This window comes from Miniopterus natalensis, chromosome 5 (genome assembly GCF_054644295.1).
Source record: "Miniopterus natalensis isolate mMinNat1 chromosome 5, mMinNat1.hap1, whole genome shotgun sequence".
Lineage (NCBI taxonomy): Eukaryota > Metazoa > Chordata > Mammalia > Chiroptera > Miniopteridae > Miniopterus > Miniopterus natalensis.
The window spans coordinates 81,182,198-81,195,762 of NC_142085.1; positions in this window are offsets into that span (position 1 = coordinate 81,182,198).

Consider the following 13,565-nt stretch of genomic DNA (forward strand, 5'->3'; position numbering starts at 1 on the left):
AATTTGGAAGGCATTGTTAAGGATACAGAGGATGAGCCTTGGTAGGTGGTGGTTCCTGAGTTTGAAAGAAGGCGGTGGTGCCTCTTTAGATTGTTAGAGCCAGACCTGGTATTCTGTTATTGGCGTGTGGGCTGAAGAATGCCTGTTGCCTCCCTTGTCGGGTGACTGCAGGTGCTACTGTGACATTTACAGATCAACCCCAGCCTTACACTCAAGGCAGAGGGAGCAGCTAAATACAGCACTAACGCCATGATCACAGAGCTTCAACCTGATCTCAGTGCCCTCACATTGCAGGCTCCTTGTCAGTAAGCCACTCCCCTCCTTCTTGCCTCCAAAGAAGACTGGACCTAGCACATCCTTTTAAATAGCCCCTTGCACTTTAGACGGGTCTCTTTTTGAGATAGCTCGGTTTTTAATTTTTTTTTTCAATTACAGTTTGCATTCAGTATGATTTTGTATTAGTTTCAGGTGTACAGCATAGTGGTTAGACAATCATATATTTTACAGTGTTCCCCCTGATGTTTCCAGTACCCAGCTGGCACCGTACATAGTTATTATGATATCGTTGACTACATTCCCTGTGCTGTGCTTTACATGCCCGTGACTATTTTGTAACTACCAGTCTGTACCTCTCAATCCCTTCACCGTTTTCACCCAGTCTCCCAACCCCCTTTTCCTCTGGCAACCATCAGTCTGCTCTCTGTGTCTCTCTCTGAGTCTGTTTCTGTTTGTTTGTTTATTTTGTTCGTTAGATTCCACATGTAAGTGAAATCATATGATATTTGTCTTTCTCTGACCGACCTATTTCACTTAGCATAATACCCTGTAGGTCTATTAATGCAGAAGATAGCTCAGTTTTAATACCCACAAACTATGCTTCCACAGACAATGGCTCAGTTTACTGAATTGGCCTTAACAGAGTTGGAGATTATGGATCCTGTAATTAACTAGTTTGACTTTTATTTTAAGTACCAAAAAATAAAAATCATTTTTTTCCTTGACTATTACCAGGTGTTGGTTTTGAATCAGCGTATTCAAGAAATGTATACTAATTAGAACTTTCCAACAACAAACACTAATATTTGACAAAAGCAATGTATTCTTGCTAGAGAGTGACTGTTGGTGGTAGCAAGATGACCAGTTTAAGGGGTTCTGTTTTTTATGGTTAACTCCCCCCGACTCCATCTTAATTGCTTCTCTGTATGTACTTCAGGATAGAGGAAAGGAAGCATATGTCAGAAAGGCTGAGGCCTGATTTTAATGTAGAGTTAGCCAGAGGAGTAAATGATGTCTTTGGGGCTCAAACATGCTGAAACTTTAAGTCTAAGAAGTTAGACTAGGCATTTGGATGAAACCAATGGACAGTTCTTTTGCCTTAAATGTTCTATGAGAAGGTTCCATGAAAGATGGGATATCTACATTGCAAAGCTAGGAAGGAGTTTGAGAATCTAAGTCCTGGGCACCCCTATCAGTGTCCATCACAAACAGGGTTAGCACATACCGTAAAAGCAGAAAGATTCTAGCAACACAACATGGGGCCAAACTACACTTCAGGATTCTATGTCATTGCTAAGAGTGGATTACAAATTTGGAATTAATCTATTAAGCAACTATTGCCCAAAAATTTAGACCCCATTGCTATTGCATATTTTATACTACATTTTGCTTGACTTTTTTTATATGGGTAGATTTGATTTCAGAAAATAATATTTTGAGATCATCAGAAACAAAAAGGCTTTCTATACAAAAAGTGACTTATTTTCATGATTACTTTAAGCTTTTTTCCTTGAAGGGAGGGGAAGGGAAGAGACAACAAGATAGTAGAGAGATGGAGCCAAAAGAACTATAGACCAGGGACAGGTCACGGCATGTCCATACCTAGCAGACATGGTTTAGGAGGCTGGCTCAGGGCTGATGTGTCCATCAAGAGGCATTATCCACATAAAGATCTGGGTTGTGAAGTTCAGAAACTTATCTGTACTTAGCACTGTGTCTATAGTTTAGGGAAATTGCCATAGACAGGCCATGGTGCCCAGGACCCCATGTCTTGATGCTCTGAGTTTCTAGGCATCAGTAACTGAGAGAGGTTTTCTTCTCAATTATCCTTTCCAATTTTTTAAAAAATAGACTTCTCACTATTTTTTTTATGTTTTAAACTGTGAGATATAATTCAGAGCAAAATATAAAGAAATATGAGTTACTAAGTAAAGCACTATCAGCCAGATTGTATTGGATATCTGTCCTCATCTGACTTCGCACTTGTGTCAACCTCTGTTTATTTAACCTTGGCACAGTTTCTGTGTTTATATAAAATAAATCAATGGAATTTTCTAACCTAGAGGTTGGCCTTTCCTGTACCTTCTCAGTAGCTCTAGCATCCGGCAACTTTTTCTAATATTTTATCCAAGGCCCTCTTAAGTGTTGTCTGCTTAGCCTTTTACCTTCTCTATAAGAAACCAATATGATTATTTACAAGTTAGAGAAGAGCATTGTGATGTAATGGACAGGCCAGGGACTTTGAAGCAGTTCAGCCTGGGTTTGAATCCTGGTTTCAATTCTAAATGTTTCCTGTCATTGAAACGTTCTGAGATTCCTAATTTGTAAAATTGGAGTGAGACCTTGCTTATGGTTGGACAATTAAATAAATATGTAAAATTCTGAGTACGTAGAGAGGTTGTGGTTTTCTACTCCCACTTCAACCACATCCACTGTCTTTATTATTTCCCTGGGAAGTCCAAGTAACTCTCTGAACTTCAGTTTCTTCATTAAAGCAAAGATAACGATCTCCACCTCACAGGGTTATGAAGATAATGAAATGCTAGCATTTCTAAAGGGCTAGCACATGGCCTGTTTTCAAAACTTTGGTTCAAAATCTTTCCCTCTTTGCCTTTCTTCTTAGCAATAACAGGACTCCTAGCAGTTGCTCTTATTCCCAGGCCAGTAGTTCATTCTGATCCTGAGATTAGTCAGAGCCTGCAGGGTCGCCTTAAACATACTTGAAATTGGACCTGATGTCTGGACTTGTGTCCAGAAGAGATTCACACACCACTGCCAGATTTGCTGGGTCTGAATCAATCTTTAGGTTGCAGAGGAAGCAAAAAACGTGTGCAGCCTATGTGTATCCCCTGAGCAGGGCTCTCTCCTTTTCCTCTAGATCCCCTTCAAGGCAGCGCCTGACACGAGTCGCAGAGGCAGGCAGTATCCCTGGACCCCTACCCTTCCCTTCAGGCCTGTGCTGTTGTTCTCTTTGCTCAGTGATTAGAGGGTCTTTCCTCCTCTTGCTGGCTGTTTCCTGGCCTCACTCAACATTTCCTATTGACAGAGACAAAAACACAGACCACCTTTCCATGCAGACTGAGATCCTGTCCACCAAGGGCAGCCTGATACAGGACACGAGACAGCTGACCACAGCACCTTGACAATTGCCCCACACTGCTTATGGAAATAGAGCAGATTAAAATGGAGACATGCCTCAGTATACAATTTATCATCCACCCTCCTCTCTTGTTCTTGTGTTCTTTTTACCTCCCTTCTGAAGGGCACAGAAGGCTCCCTTTGTCTGTGCCTGTGTGGCTTCCTAGGGTGAGGAGTTAATGTTTTCTACCCGCTTTTGCCTATTTAAGATTCAGTGTGTTTACTCTGTTCACGCTTCTATGTGTCATTTAGGGAAGACTGAGAAATGTCTTGTTTTATGTTGTCAAATAAGCTCCAACACGCATGGTAGGGCTCTTGTTATTTTTATTTTTTTAGCTGCATCTGTCAATGGCCCCAGAAACTATTTGGTAATGGACATAGTCAGTATGTACAATCAATTTCAGGAATTGCTACACTTAACATTGGAAGGGAAAGGCCAGACTGACTTAGGGGATGACTGGGCCATGCTCACTGCCCTACAGGGCCTTTGATCATTGATCCTAAATGCATCTTTTTCTCTGCCATAGAATTTTATTTGGTCAGGATGTGCTCTCTATCTTCTATGGCCCAAACGCTAAAATGGCAATGAACACAATGACCACTTCTAAATTGGAAATCTCACCATCTGTTGTTTCAACCAGTGCCACTTAAACCCTGCAGAGTCAGGAAACAACAGCTGTAAACTGCCCACCCTGGAGCCCAGTGGTGGGGACCAAGGTGATACCTAAGGAGCAAAGGCTTCTGGGTGACCCTGAGCCCAGGGATAAAGTCATACACAGCGCTAGCTGATTCTCTACTAGTAACGCCTGCAATGTGACTCCACCTGCTTTACACAGAAAAAAATTGGCAGACTTGCCGAGTCCTCACCTCAGTGCTTGGCATCAGAATGAGAAGCTGGTGTGAGTCCCTGTCCTCAGACTCAGGTGAGGACTCAGTGTGACTTGATTTATATTTCCGTTCCAGCAACTTTGAGCCCCCGGTACGTTTCATTTTTATCATTCTTGGGCTCTGCTCTCCTTCCCAAGGTTGCACCAGATTGCAGAAGGGTTACATAGTGGCCAGAGGGTGAGGGGCCTTGGCTGTGGTGTCTCTCATGGTGTCATCAACACCCGACCGCCCGAACCCCAGGGGTCCTTTGACACCTAGCAGTTCTCTGCTGCTCCCATGCCCTCTTGAGGCATGAGGGTCTCTGTGGAAGCTGTGAGCCCGAGTTCTACAGGTTTTTCCTCCCTAGATAAACAACTAACTCTTCCTTCCTGGGGCCCTCTGCCTTCCCAGGGCACAGCCGGGGCGGCATTCCTCTCTGGGACCTTGGGACCTGTCCCTGCCCCAGACCAGGGGAAGCTGTTCGTCATGTGAGTGACTGCCACACCTCACCATGGCCTATTTCTCCAAGACCTTGTGCTCCTTTCTTCAAATTCTATCTTCCCTCTGGTAATCGGGCTTTTAGAAAACAAGAGCCAGAAAATCTTACAGCTAGATCTGGCTTCTGCCATACTAAGGCGATGAGGCACAGAGGGATGGAGAACAGAGGGAACATACAGAAAGGGAGGGAGGGGAACACTAAATTCAAACCTCCAAACATTGTCATTAGTGTGTGCAGTAGCAATAAACACAACACTGCATGCCTTGAGAGGGCCTCGCCTTTTCCTACAGAGACAAATGAGCATTTTATAAAGAGAAGGAGACTGTGGATCCTCAACTCCCCATTTGTGCAGTAGACTGGGAGGGTTAAAGGTTTATTTTCAAGGCATCCCGGTTCATCCGTTACAGGTTGCCCTTAATAGCAGTTAGTTTTGTTGGAAAACATACACCGATTTTGCGCCCTCTTTTCTCGTAAACTGTTTGCAACTGAGTGAAAGTCGCTAAGCTTCAAGAAGGCTCTCATAACTGCTCTCTGTGAAAAGACGGATAAAACTGAGCTGTGGAGACAGTTTTTGTTCCAGGGACATTAGTTGAGTCAGTCACAGGCCAAACTGGCTGAACTCGTGTTTCTTGATGTAAGAAAACAGAGCCTATAAACCCCCACACTTGTAAAATGTTAACGGGGCAGATGGTGCCAAAGCAAAAGTCATTTCCCCCTTACAAGTGGCTGTGCCCAAGGGTTCCTTTAAGAATAAAGACATCCTTTAATTAAAATATATGTATAGAATTTAATTTAAAACCATGGATTTATGTGTAGCTTTTCAAAAGCCTATCTATTTTGTACTCAGGGAAATGCATAGGACAGAAGCACATCAGATTTCACCAATGGGAAAGCACACTGCTCCCTGCCAGGCCTACATGGTTGTTTCGCATGTTTGGAAGATCGCACAGCATTCCAGTGACTCACCTGGGCCACAAACACGGGGTTAGAGGTGAGGCAGGACCCGCCGAACAGGTTCTGACGGCACCGGCGTGATGTTCGCACAGCAGTTCCACTAAGGGGGCCCTCCTCGGGGTTCGGGGGAAGAAAAGGAAGGAAGGACCTTTAAATATTCCCCCAACAAAATCACCTTTCTCCCTCTGAGAAGTTACTATTCTTTGTCCATTCCCCCAGGTCTCTTGGTTTGTAAATATTTGTTTTGTGTATTTTGGCAGTTCATCTGACAAGGTTGATGCTAATTTGGGGCACCAAGGAAATGGAGAAGATGTACCAAACATCAATAACTCATTTCCTGGGTAAAAGTATATAAAACGGAGCATTTTTTGAAAGCCTTACCCATATTAAAATAAGGAGGGAGGATCTCCCTGCAAGAGCAAATCTCTGAAAGTGGTATGTTCCACGTTGGAACACTGCTGTTGGCTTCTGGTTTTCACACTAGGCTTTGGAGGTCAAGGTCAGCAGTTGGCCACGGTACTGTTTCACTGTGAAGGGCCACTCCTCAGTAAGCCCTGCGCAGTGAGAAACTGGCCAAGGAAGGAAACGGTATTGGAATACTCCGGGGAAGGTTTATTAAAGGATATGCAGTTTGTGCGTTTGAGGTTTGCTTTCCATCATAAGCTTTGACAACGTTGCTGGATCTAAATATCCAAGAAATGCTCATAGGATGAGGAAAGGTCGTGGGACCACAGAAACCAACGAGCAGCACTCCTGGGTCTCCACCGTCATGCTTGATGTAGACTCTCCCTTCCCTTTCCTCTTTAGCCTGCAGGAATGGTGGGTAGGGGGTGTTAGATGTCCCCATTGACACATCTGTGTCTTTTGAGCGACCATTAGAGTGATCAGTACTCATGAAGACGGGTTGTGCCATAAGTATACATCTCATTCGCTAGGATATTTGGAGGAAGTTATTTCTTCTCCTGTCTCGCATAAGAAAAAAGTGAGACTATTGTAAGCACAGATATTTTATGTGGCTGTTTAAAATCACACTTGACCTGTTCTAACAGAGCGCACAGAGGAGGATGAATCATTTAGGAGCTGACTTTGGTGAATTTCGCCCCCACAAGAATGCCAAACGTTGTCTCCCTGCACTGGCACCATTACGCTTGCATTCCAGATCCCACTCCTGTGTTCCTGTGCACACCTTAAAGTGAGCTGAGAGATTTATAATTATTAGAGTCTGCCATGAAAAAAAAAATGCCAGGAGGAACCGACACCACCCACTGTAGGCTTGTTCTTGGCACGGTGATGGGGGTGTGGTGCGTTTGTACACAGCAACAGAAATTGTCATGTCTTAAGTGGCAGTAATGCTAGGGGATACTTTTCTCCTTTGAGTTATGTTATTATCTCCTTGAATGAAGCATATCTCGGTTTTGAATCATAACTATAGGAAATGCCCGCACCCATCTCACCCCGACGTGCGTAAATTCCACTTCTCCCAAGACTCCCAGCGATGGGAGAACGCAGCCGTCAATATTGTGAAAGTGGCTCGGCTGACATGTTTGCCGAGCGCCGTGCTCAGTCATTTGAAGAGTCCAGGTGACACGTTTGACAAGGCAGAACAAGAAATTTACCCCTCCAGTATGGAGCGTTTTGCAAGGGAGGCTGAGTTCTGGAGCAGACTAATGGTGAGTCGAATGAACTGTTTAAATATCAAGGGCATCCTACTGGGCATTTTCCTTGTGGCTTTTCATAACATTAAGATGAAAGGGGAATTTATAATCAAAGGACTCTAGTCCTGCTCATTATTTTAAAGTGAAACATGCCCTCTGCGTACCAAATGGCATTAATGATAAATGACTTTGGATGAATTGTTTGGGTGTAAATTTTTCTAACATTATTGATGAGCCATACTGAACGGCTTATGGGCACACAAGACATGACCTTATTGAAGCAAAACAACTCCCCGACAGATAGGAACTGAAAAGTTGAGCTAGGTTTTCAACACAGATGAAGTGCTTCTTGGAACTCTGCATTGGATTGTTACTTTTGATCTTCTTGAAATGTACTTCTTTTAAGATTTTATATATACATGTGTGGGGTGGGGTGTGTGTGTGTGAAGAGCACCATAAAGCAGCATTGTAGTGTCTGTCTAAACCCAATTTTTATGATTTTTGGACTGGACATGTTCAGAACTGCTGTTTTCCTTTATGTCCCTGAGAACTGCTGAGTTTCCTTTAGATGAATTGGTCAAGTCCTAAAAGCCTCACAAAATGTCAGATTCCCAGGCCTTGGTGATGCCGGCTCTCATTTCACTTTATAGTCGAGTAAAACCGAACTTCCCCACCTTAAACAACCCAGAACTGGGCTACTGGATCGCAGACCCCACCCCTGTCCAGTGCTCCTTCACTCAGCATACCTCACTGTCCCGTAGTGTCAATTTTCATTTTGTTTTCTGCTTTCTAATGTGAATTTAAACTTCATCCGAAATGGAGGATTCTCTTGCAAACGTAGGCGAGTTTTAGATTGAATGGTGTAACAGATTCTCTTCTCGTGGGAGCAGTGTGACCCATCAGTCTTTTCCCTGGCAGTTTGATCTATATTACCTGCGTTTATGACATGAAGTTGACTCCAAGAACAAGTTAAAACATTGGTTTCTAGAGTAATCACTTCTGTTCATTAAAGAGTGCTCACTATCTCTGGTATCTTAGGTTTTCACACTATATCTAGCTGACAAGCCATGCTGTATGCTTCTGGAGGAAGGAAGATCAAAAATACTATGTTTTTCCCAAACGTAACTAAAAAGGTGCAATTTTCAGGTCAATAGTCAAGCTTTTGATACACCCACCTTTGTTTATCCATGTCATTCACTCGCTTACTTAGCAGGCATAACCAGCTGTGTTATGGAAACAACCATTCCTATGCTGCTGTAATGTTTAGATTTTTAATTTTTTGATATTTTTACTAGGAGCTCATTTTGACAAATTATAGAAAAATACAAAGGGTTTTTCTGCATGCTGTCTGGGCAGGAAGGAATGTCTATGCTCCAATGGGCTGGGAGCTGATGTAGCAGCAGCCTCTGATTGACTGAGGGGTCCTAAGACAGCCCATGGGACCCAGGCAGAGGATGGAGCTCAGGAAATACACAAAGAGATGGGATGTAAGTGTCACTGGTCTTCTCCACTTTGACACCCTCAGCCCCCTGCCCAAGAGGTTCCCAGGTAGTCACATGAGAGAATGTCAGAAATATAAGGTAAACCTATGATGTAAATCCAAGCTCGCCTGTTGATCTGTTAAACCTCGATTATTCAAACTGCCATTTTGAAAATTCTCTCCTCTTTTGGAAGCTCTCAGGCCCTGGGCTCTGTCTCTGCCCCTACATGTTGTCAACAGTTCCCTTGGCAAGCGGATGGCCACTTGCTGCCAGGTCAGTGGCTCCAGAGACTACCTTACATCGCTGGCAGCAGCCCAGCATTCTCTCCTTAGCTCCTTCCAGGCTGTGCAATAGATCTGCCAGCTCTGACACCCAGGGACAGGCATGGCCCAGGGCAGGAGAGACTGAAATTCATTAGGACCCAATGGCTGCTCAGGAACCTGTGTAAATCAATAGAAATGGAGTCTGGAGAGCCTGGTGTATTTTCCCAGTGTCTTTCTATCATAATTAACACACCCAACCTCCCTTGTGGTCAGCAAGTTGTTATCTTAACTGCATAGATTGTGAGACACAGAGATTTAATGACAGGCTTGGTGCTGTGTGGTTACTGAGCAAGGTGGAAGTGAGAGAGATAAGCCTCTGCCCTGAGTGGCTGACGATTTCATATGTAATGTTGGGCATGTCGTCTCTGCCTTCTCTGTCTGGAGGACCAGAGCAGCTTCTCCACCAGCAGTTCCCTTCTTGTTCTCTGTTTTCAGTACACTAGACTTCTTGCATGTCTGCACCCTTGCAGACTGCCTGTGTCTGTTAGAGATTCACTCCTATGCTGGGTAATGCTTCTCCCAAAGAGGATACTAGAGACCCTTGGAAGTTCACATTTGGGAGCTTGCTCCCAAGTGCAGCTTCATATCCCCAGGGCTGCGTGATGTTCAAGGTCAGTTGATAAACCAGGTCCCTGCCCTGCACACAACACTGCACAGTGGTTATACAGGCCAGCTCAGCCAGGATAAGCTCAATAGGAGGTGCAGTCAGACGGGGTGATGTACAGTGAGCAGCAGTCTGCAGTGGGTGTGATTTGGGGAAAGTGGACACGGTAACTGGCTGTGTAGTTCTGTGTGGTCATCACCACCCAAGAGACCCAAGCCATCTTTCTTTTTTCAAGCCTAAAACCCTCATTTGTCCCCATCTCTTTTGTCCAAATGAGCTCATCTGAACAAACACTGGGTAAGTGCTTCTGAGTCCAGCCTCTGTATTACTCCACTGTTTCTGCAGAGAACACAGAGGAAAAGACGTGCTCCTGACTCACAAAGGTCAAAGTATAATTGAGAGACAAGATCTACATACATGGAACAATTAGAGAACAAAATCATATGTACTTGAGTGGCAGCATGCATGGTTCAGACATCAAATGGAATAGCGATTCTGAAGTCAGGGAACTCAAAGGCACTTTGGGAAGGAAATGGACCAAGAAGGATGGACAGGACTTGAAGGAGAGCGATGAGCATCCAGGGGAAGAAGGTAGCGTGAAATAAATGCTGGGAGGCAGAAGCACCCCTGGTCCTGGGACAGAGCTGAGAGATTGGACAGGAAATGCATGTGAGGGACTGGAAGAGAAAATTGAGTAGATCCTGGGGACCCTTGAAGGTCAAGCAGGGGAGTTTAGGTTTGGTAGCAGTGGGAGCCATGGAAGGTAATGGAACAGTAGAGTGGAATGATAAAAGCAGTGGTTAAAGAAGATTAGTCTATCCAAGTAGATTGGATTCCGAAGATTCTATTAGAAAGCTGTTGTTATAGGGCCTAAATGTGAGGTGACAGTGGCCCCAGACCAGAATGGTACAGGATGAATGGGGAGAAAGATGCATATTTCTAAAGAAAAATATGAAACACTAGTTGATGAGTCAGATCCTATAGGGTGCAAACAACATACAGCTAGCAAATTGTGGCTATCTGGTCGAGGCAACAATCTGCCTTTGCTCAAGAGAAAAGAGAAGTCTAACTCTTCTCCTTAGACCTACTCCTAAGGCCGGCAAACCTTTCTCATCCCTCCCTGTTCCCTGAGTTAACTAAACCCTTTCCAGAATATTCTCCATATACCAGAGCCCATCCTGAGAGTTCAGGCCAAAATTTCTCTTCCGGGCAACACTCATGCCATCTGGAACATTTTGCACCTGGAAGTTCCACCTCTGTCACAGCTGGATTCATGATGTTGTAGGTAAAGTTCCTACATTCTTCTTAGCTACTGTCTGCTGAACTTGAAACATCTTTCTTCTCCCCACCTCCCCGGCTCTCTTAACTATATTTCTAGTTAGTTTGCTTCTCCGATATCTGGTAACGTGGCAGAGTGCTTCAGCTTTAGGTGGCCAACTTTGCTATGCGTGTACATAGTTGGATATGTCTTAACATCTCTCCTGGAAAAAGAGGTACACAGTTCACTGGAGAGTGTGAAAGGGAAACAAATTATCACAACAGGTATGCGAATCAAGGGGTTGCACTTTCAGACTGATGAGTCCTAGTGGGTTTCCAGGCAAATGTTGACTGGGAGAAGGTGAGAACTTCAAGGGACCATTGATGTGTCCTGTCTGACCTGCAGAGTATTTTTCAGTACTTCTTTCTTTTCATCTTTGAGCCGGCATTTAAAATTCAAAAGATTTTGACAAAACCATCCAGAAACTTATTTCCTTGGAAAAGCATCAAAAAGATGTGACAGTGCTGGAGCTGAGTGCTGTCCCCTGTCGATGGGGCACATGTCCTCCCCTCTACCTCTATTTTACAGTGCTTTTCAGGACCTGTGCCATTTTGACTGTATGACCCCTGATCTAACCAATCTCTCATTTTACAGAAAGAGAAACTGAGGCACAGAGAGATTAAACAACTTGGGTAATATTTTCAATATTGGTAATAGTACAGAGATTAGAACTGAGCTTATCTGTGACTCCGTGGCCTTCTTTCCCCCTCCCCTTCGGGCCTGGAGTTGTTTCCTGAATACAAGGCCGGAAAGGCTGGCAAGCTGGAGGAAGGCAGCGGCCGGCATGCGGGGGTCCACGCATCACCCATCCTGCCAGAGGAACCTGGGGAAATCCAGAATTTCTCAACTGTGACCCTTGATGGAATTTTATTTTACTTTATTGTACTTGCTACTTATAATTCCGAGAAGGAACATACTTCATACTTTATAAAAAAGTGACCTTGGAACTAGGGCAGTCCTGATATACTATTGCAAGCATTTCTATTGCAGCTGTCCCAATTTTCTAAATGAAACTTACTGATAAAAAATATATGTGTGTGTGTTTTGGTGTCCGCTTTCCTCTCCTAAGCTCATTTCATTCCCACAGACCTCTGGCCCGCACGGTTAGCTCAGTTCGAGTCTCTGTCTTGAATATGCTAAAATGACATTGGCACTTGGCTAGAAGCTCCTGTAAGCGCTGCCCCCCGCGTGGTCGCCGTGCTGTGAGCTCCGCCGGCTCGCAGGGCTGGCGGGAGGGGCCGCGATCATCCTGTTTATCATTATTGATGTGGCTTCGGCGACCTCGGCTGCGTTTCTGTCCAGTGCGATTCTGGATGCGGTTCAGAAAACCCCTGCTGAAATCCTTGCGAGGAATTGGCGTGCGTGCCAAAGCCAGGTGATTGGTGGCGCTCTTGAATAATGTGAAGGTCAACCTCTTGGCTCTCCTTTAGCAGTTATTCTAACGAAAGTCGAAATGCTTTCTTGAGTGAGTTTTAATACAGACCTGGCCCAGCCTGGCACTTCTGCCTTTTGCATAGTAATACTCACAATAGCCTTTTAGCTAAAAAAGAAGAAGGCTGGAGATTTGGCAGGGCGTTTATAATTGGGGGATGGAGCGATTCTCTGTGTTCTTTGAAATACAGGAAAACTTAAAATTACGTCTGTTTTCTTCTTTTGCTACCCCCCCCCCCCCCCGCAGTTGCTTCCCTTTCTTTCGTGGGGAGGCTTTCTTACTCCTCCCCAAACTCTTGGGGCTTTTAGCTCATGTAACGAGATCATGTCCTTACGTTGCTGAGCATGTTGCGGCCCCACCCCGCATGCTATTGTCTTCAATACAGGTTCTCCATTTCCATCTCCTGTGTGAAAAAGGAGTTGCAAGTGAGAGACAAATACTCTGCAGAGGTGTTTGACAGTAAGAGTCCAGAGTAGAAAGTTAACGTATGTAAAAAGTTCATTTGATCTTAGACAGCATTGATAAAATGTTATATAATTGGCATAATAAATTGATTAATGATGACACCGTGATAACTAACATATATTACACATTTGATAAGTGCTAGGAACTCTGCTAAGTATTTCATAGGTGTGATCTAATTTAATCTTCGTTAATGTCCCTATATTCCTCTGAAATGAATGAGATAATAGTTTGTGTGGGTTAAGGTTTAGTGTTAGGCATGCAGTGTAACAGGGATTTAAGGAAACTGCAGCAAAGTAGGGGTGGGGCCGTCTGGATAGAGCGGCGCCACTCCTCTTTGAGCCGCACCAGGCCCTCCTGGAAGGCCGGTTACAGCGCAGGTGGCTGGGCCCCTCACTGTGCGGAGTTTCTGGTTGGGTGATCTAGGGTGGGACCTAGACATCTGCATTTGCAACAAGTTACCCGGTGATGCCCATGCTGCTGATCCAGGGAGCCCACTTCGAGAACTACTGGCCCAGAGCTTAATTCTGAATCACATGTAGAACAGGTGACGTGA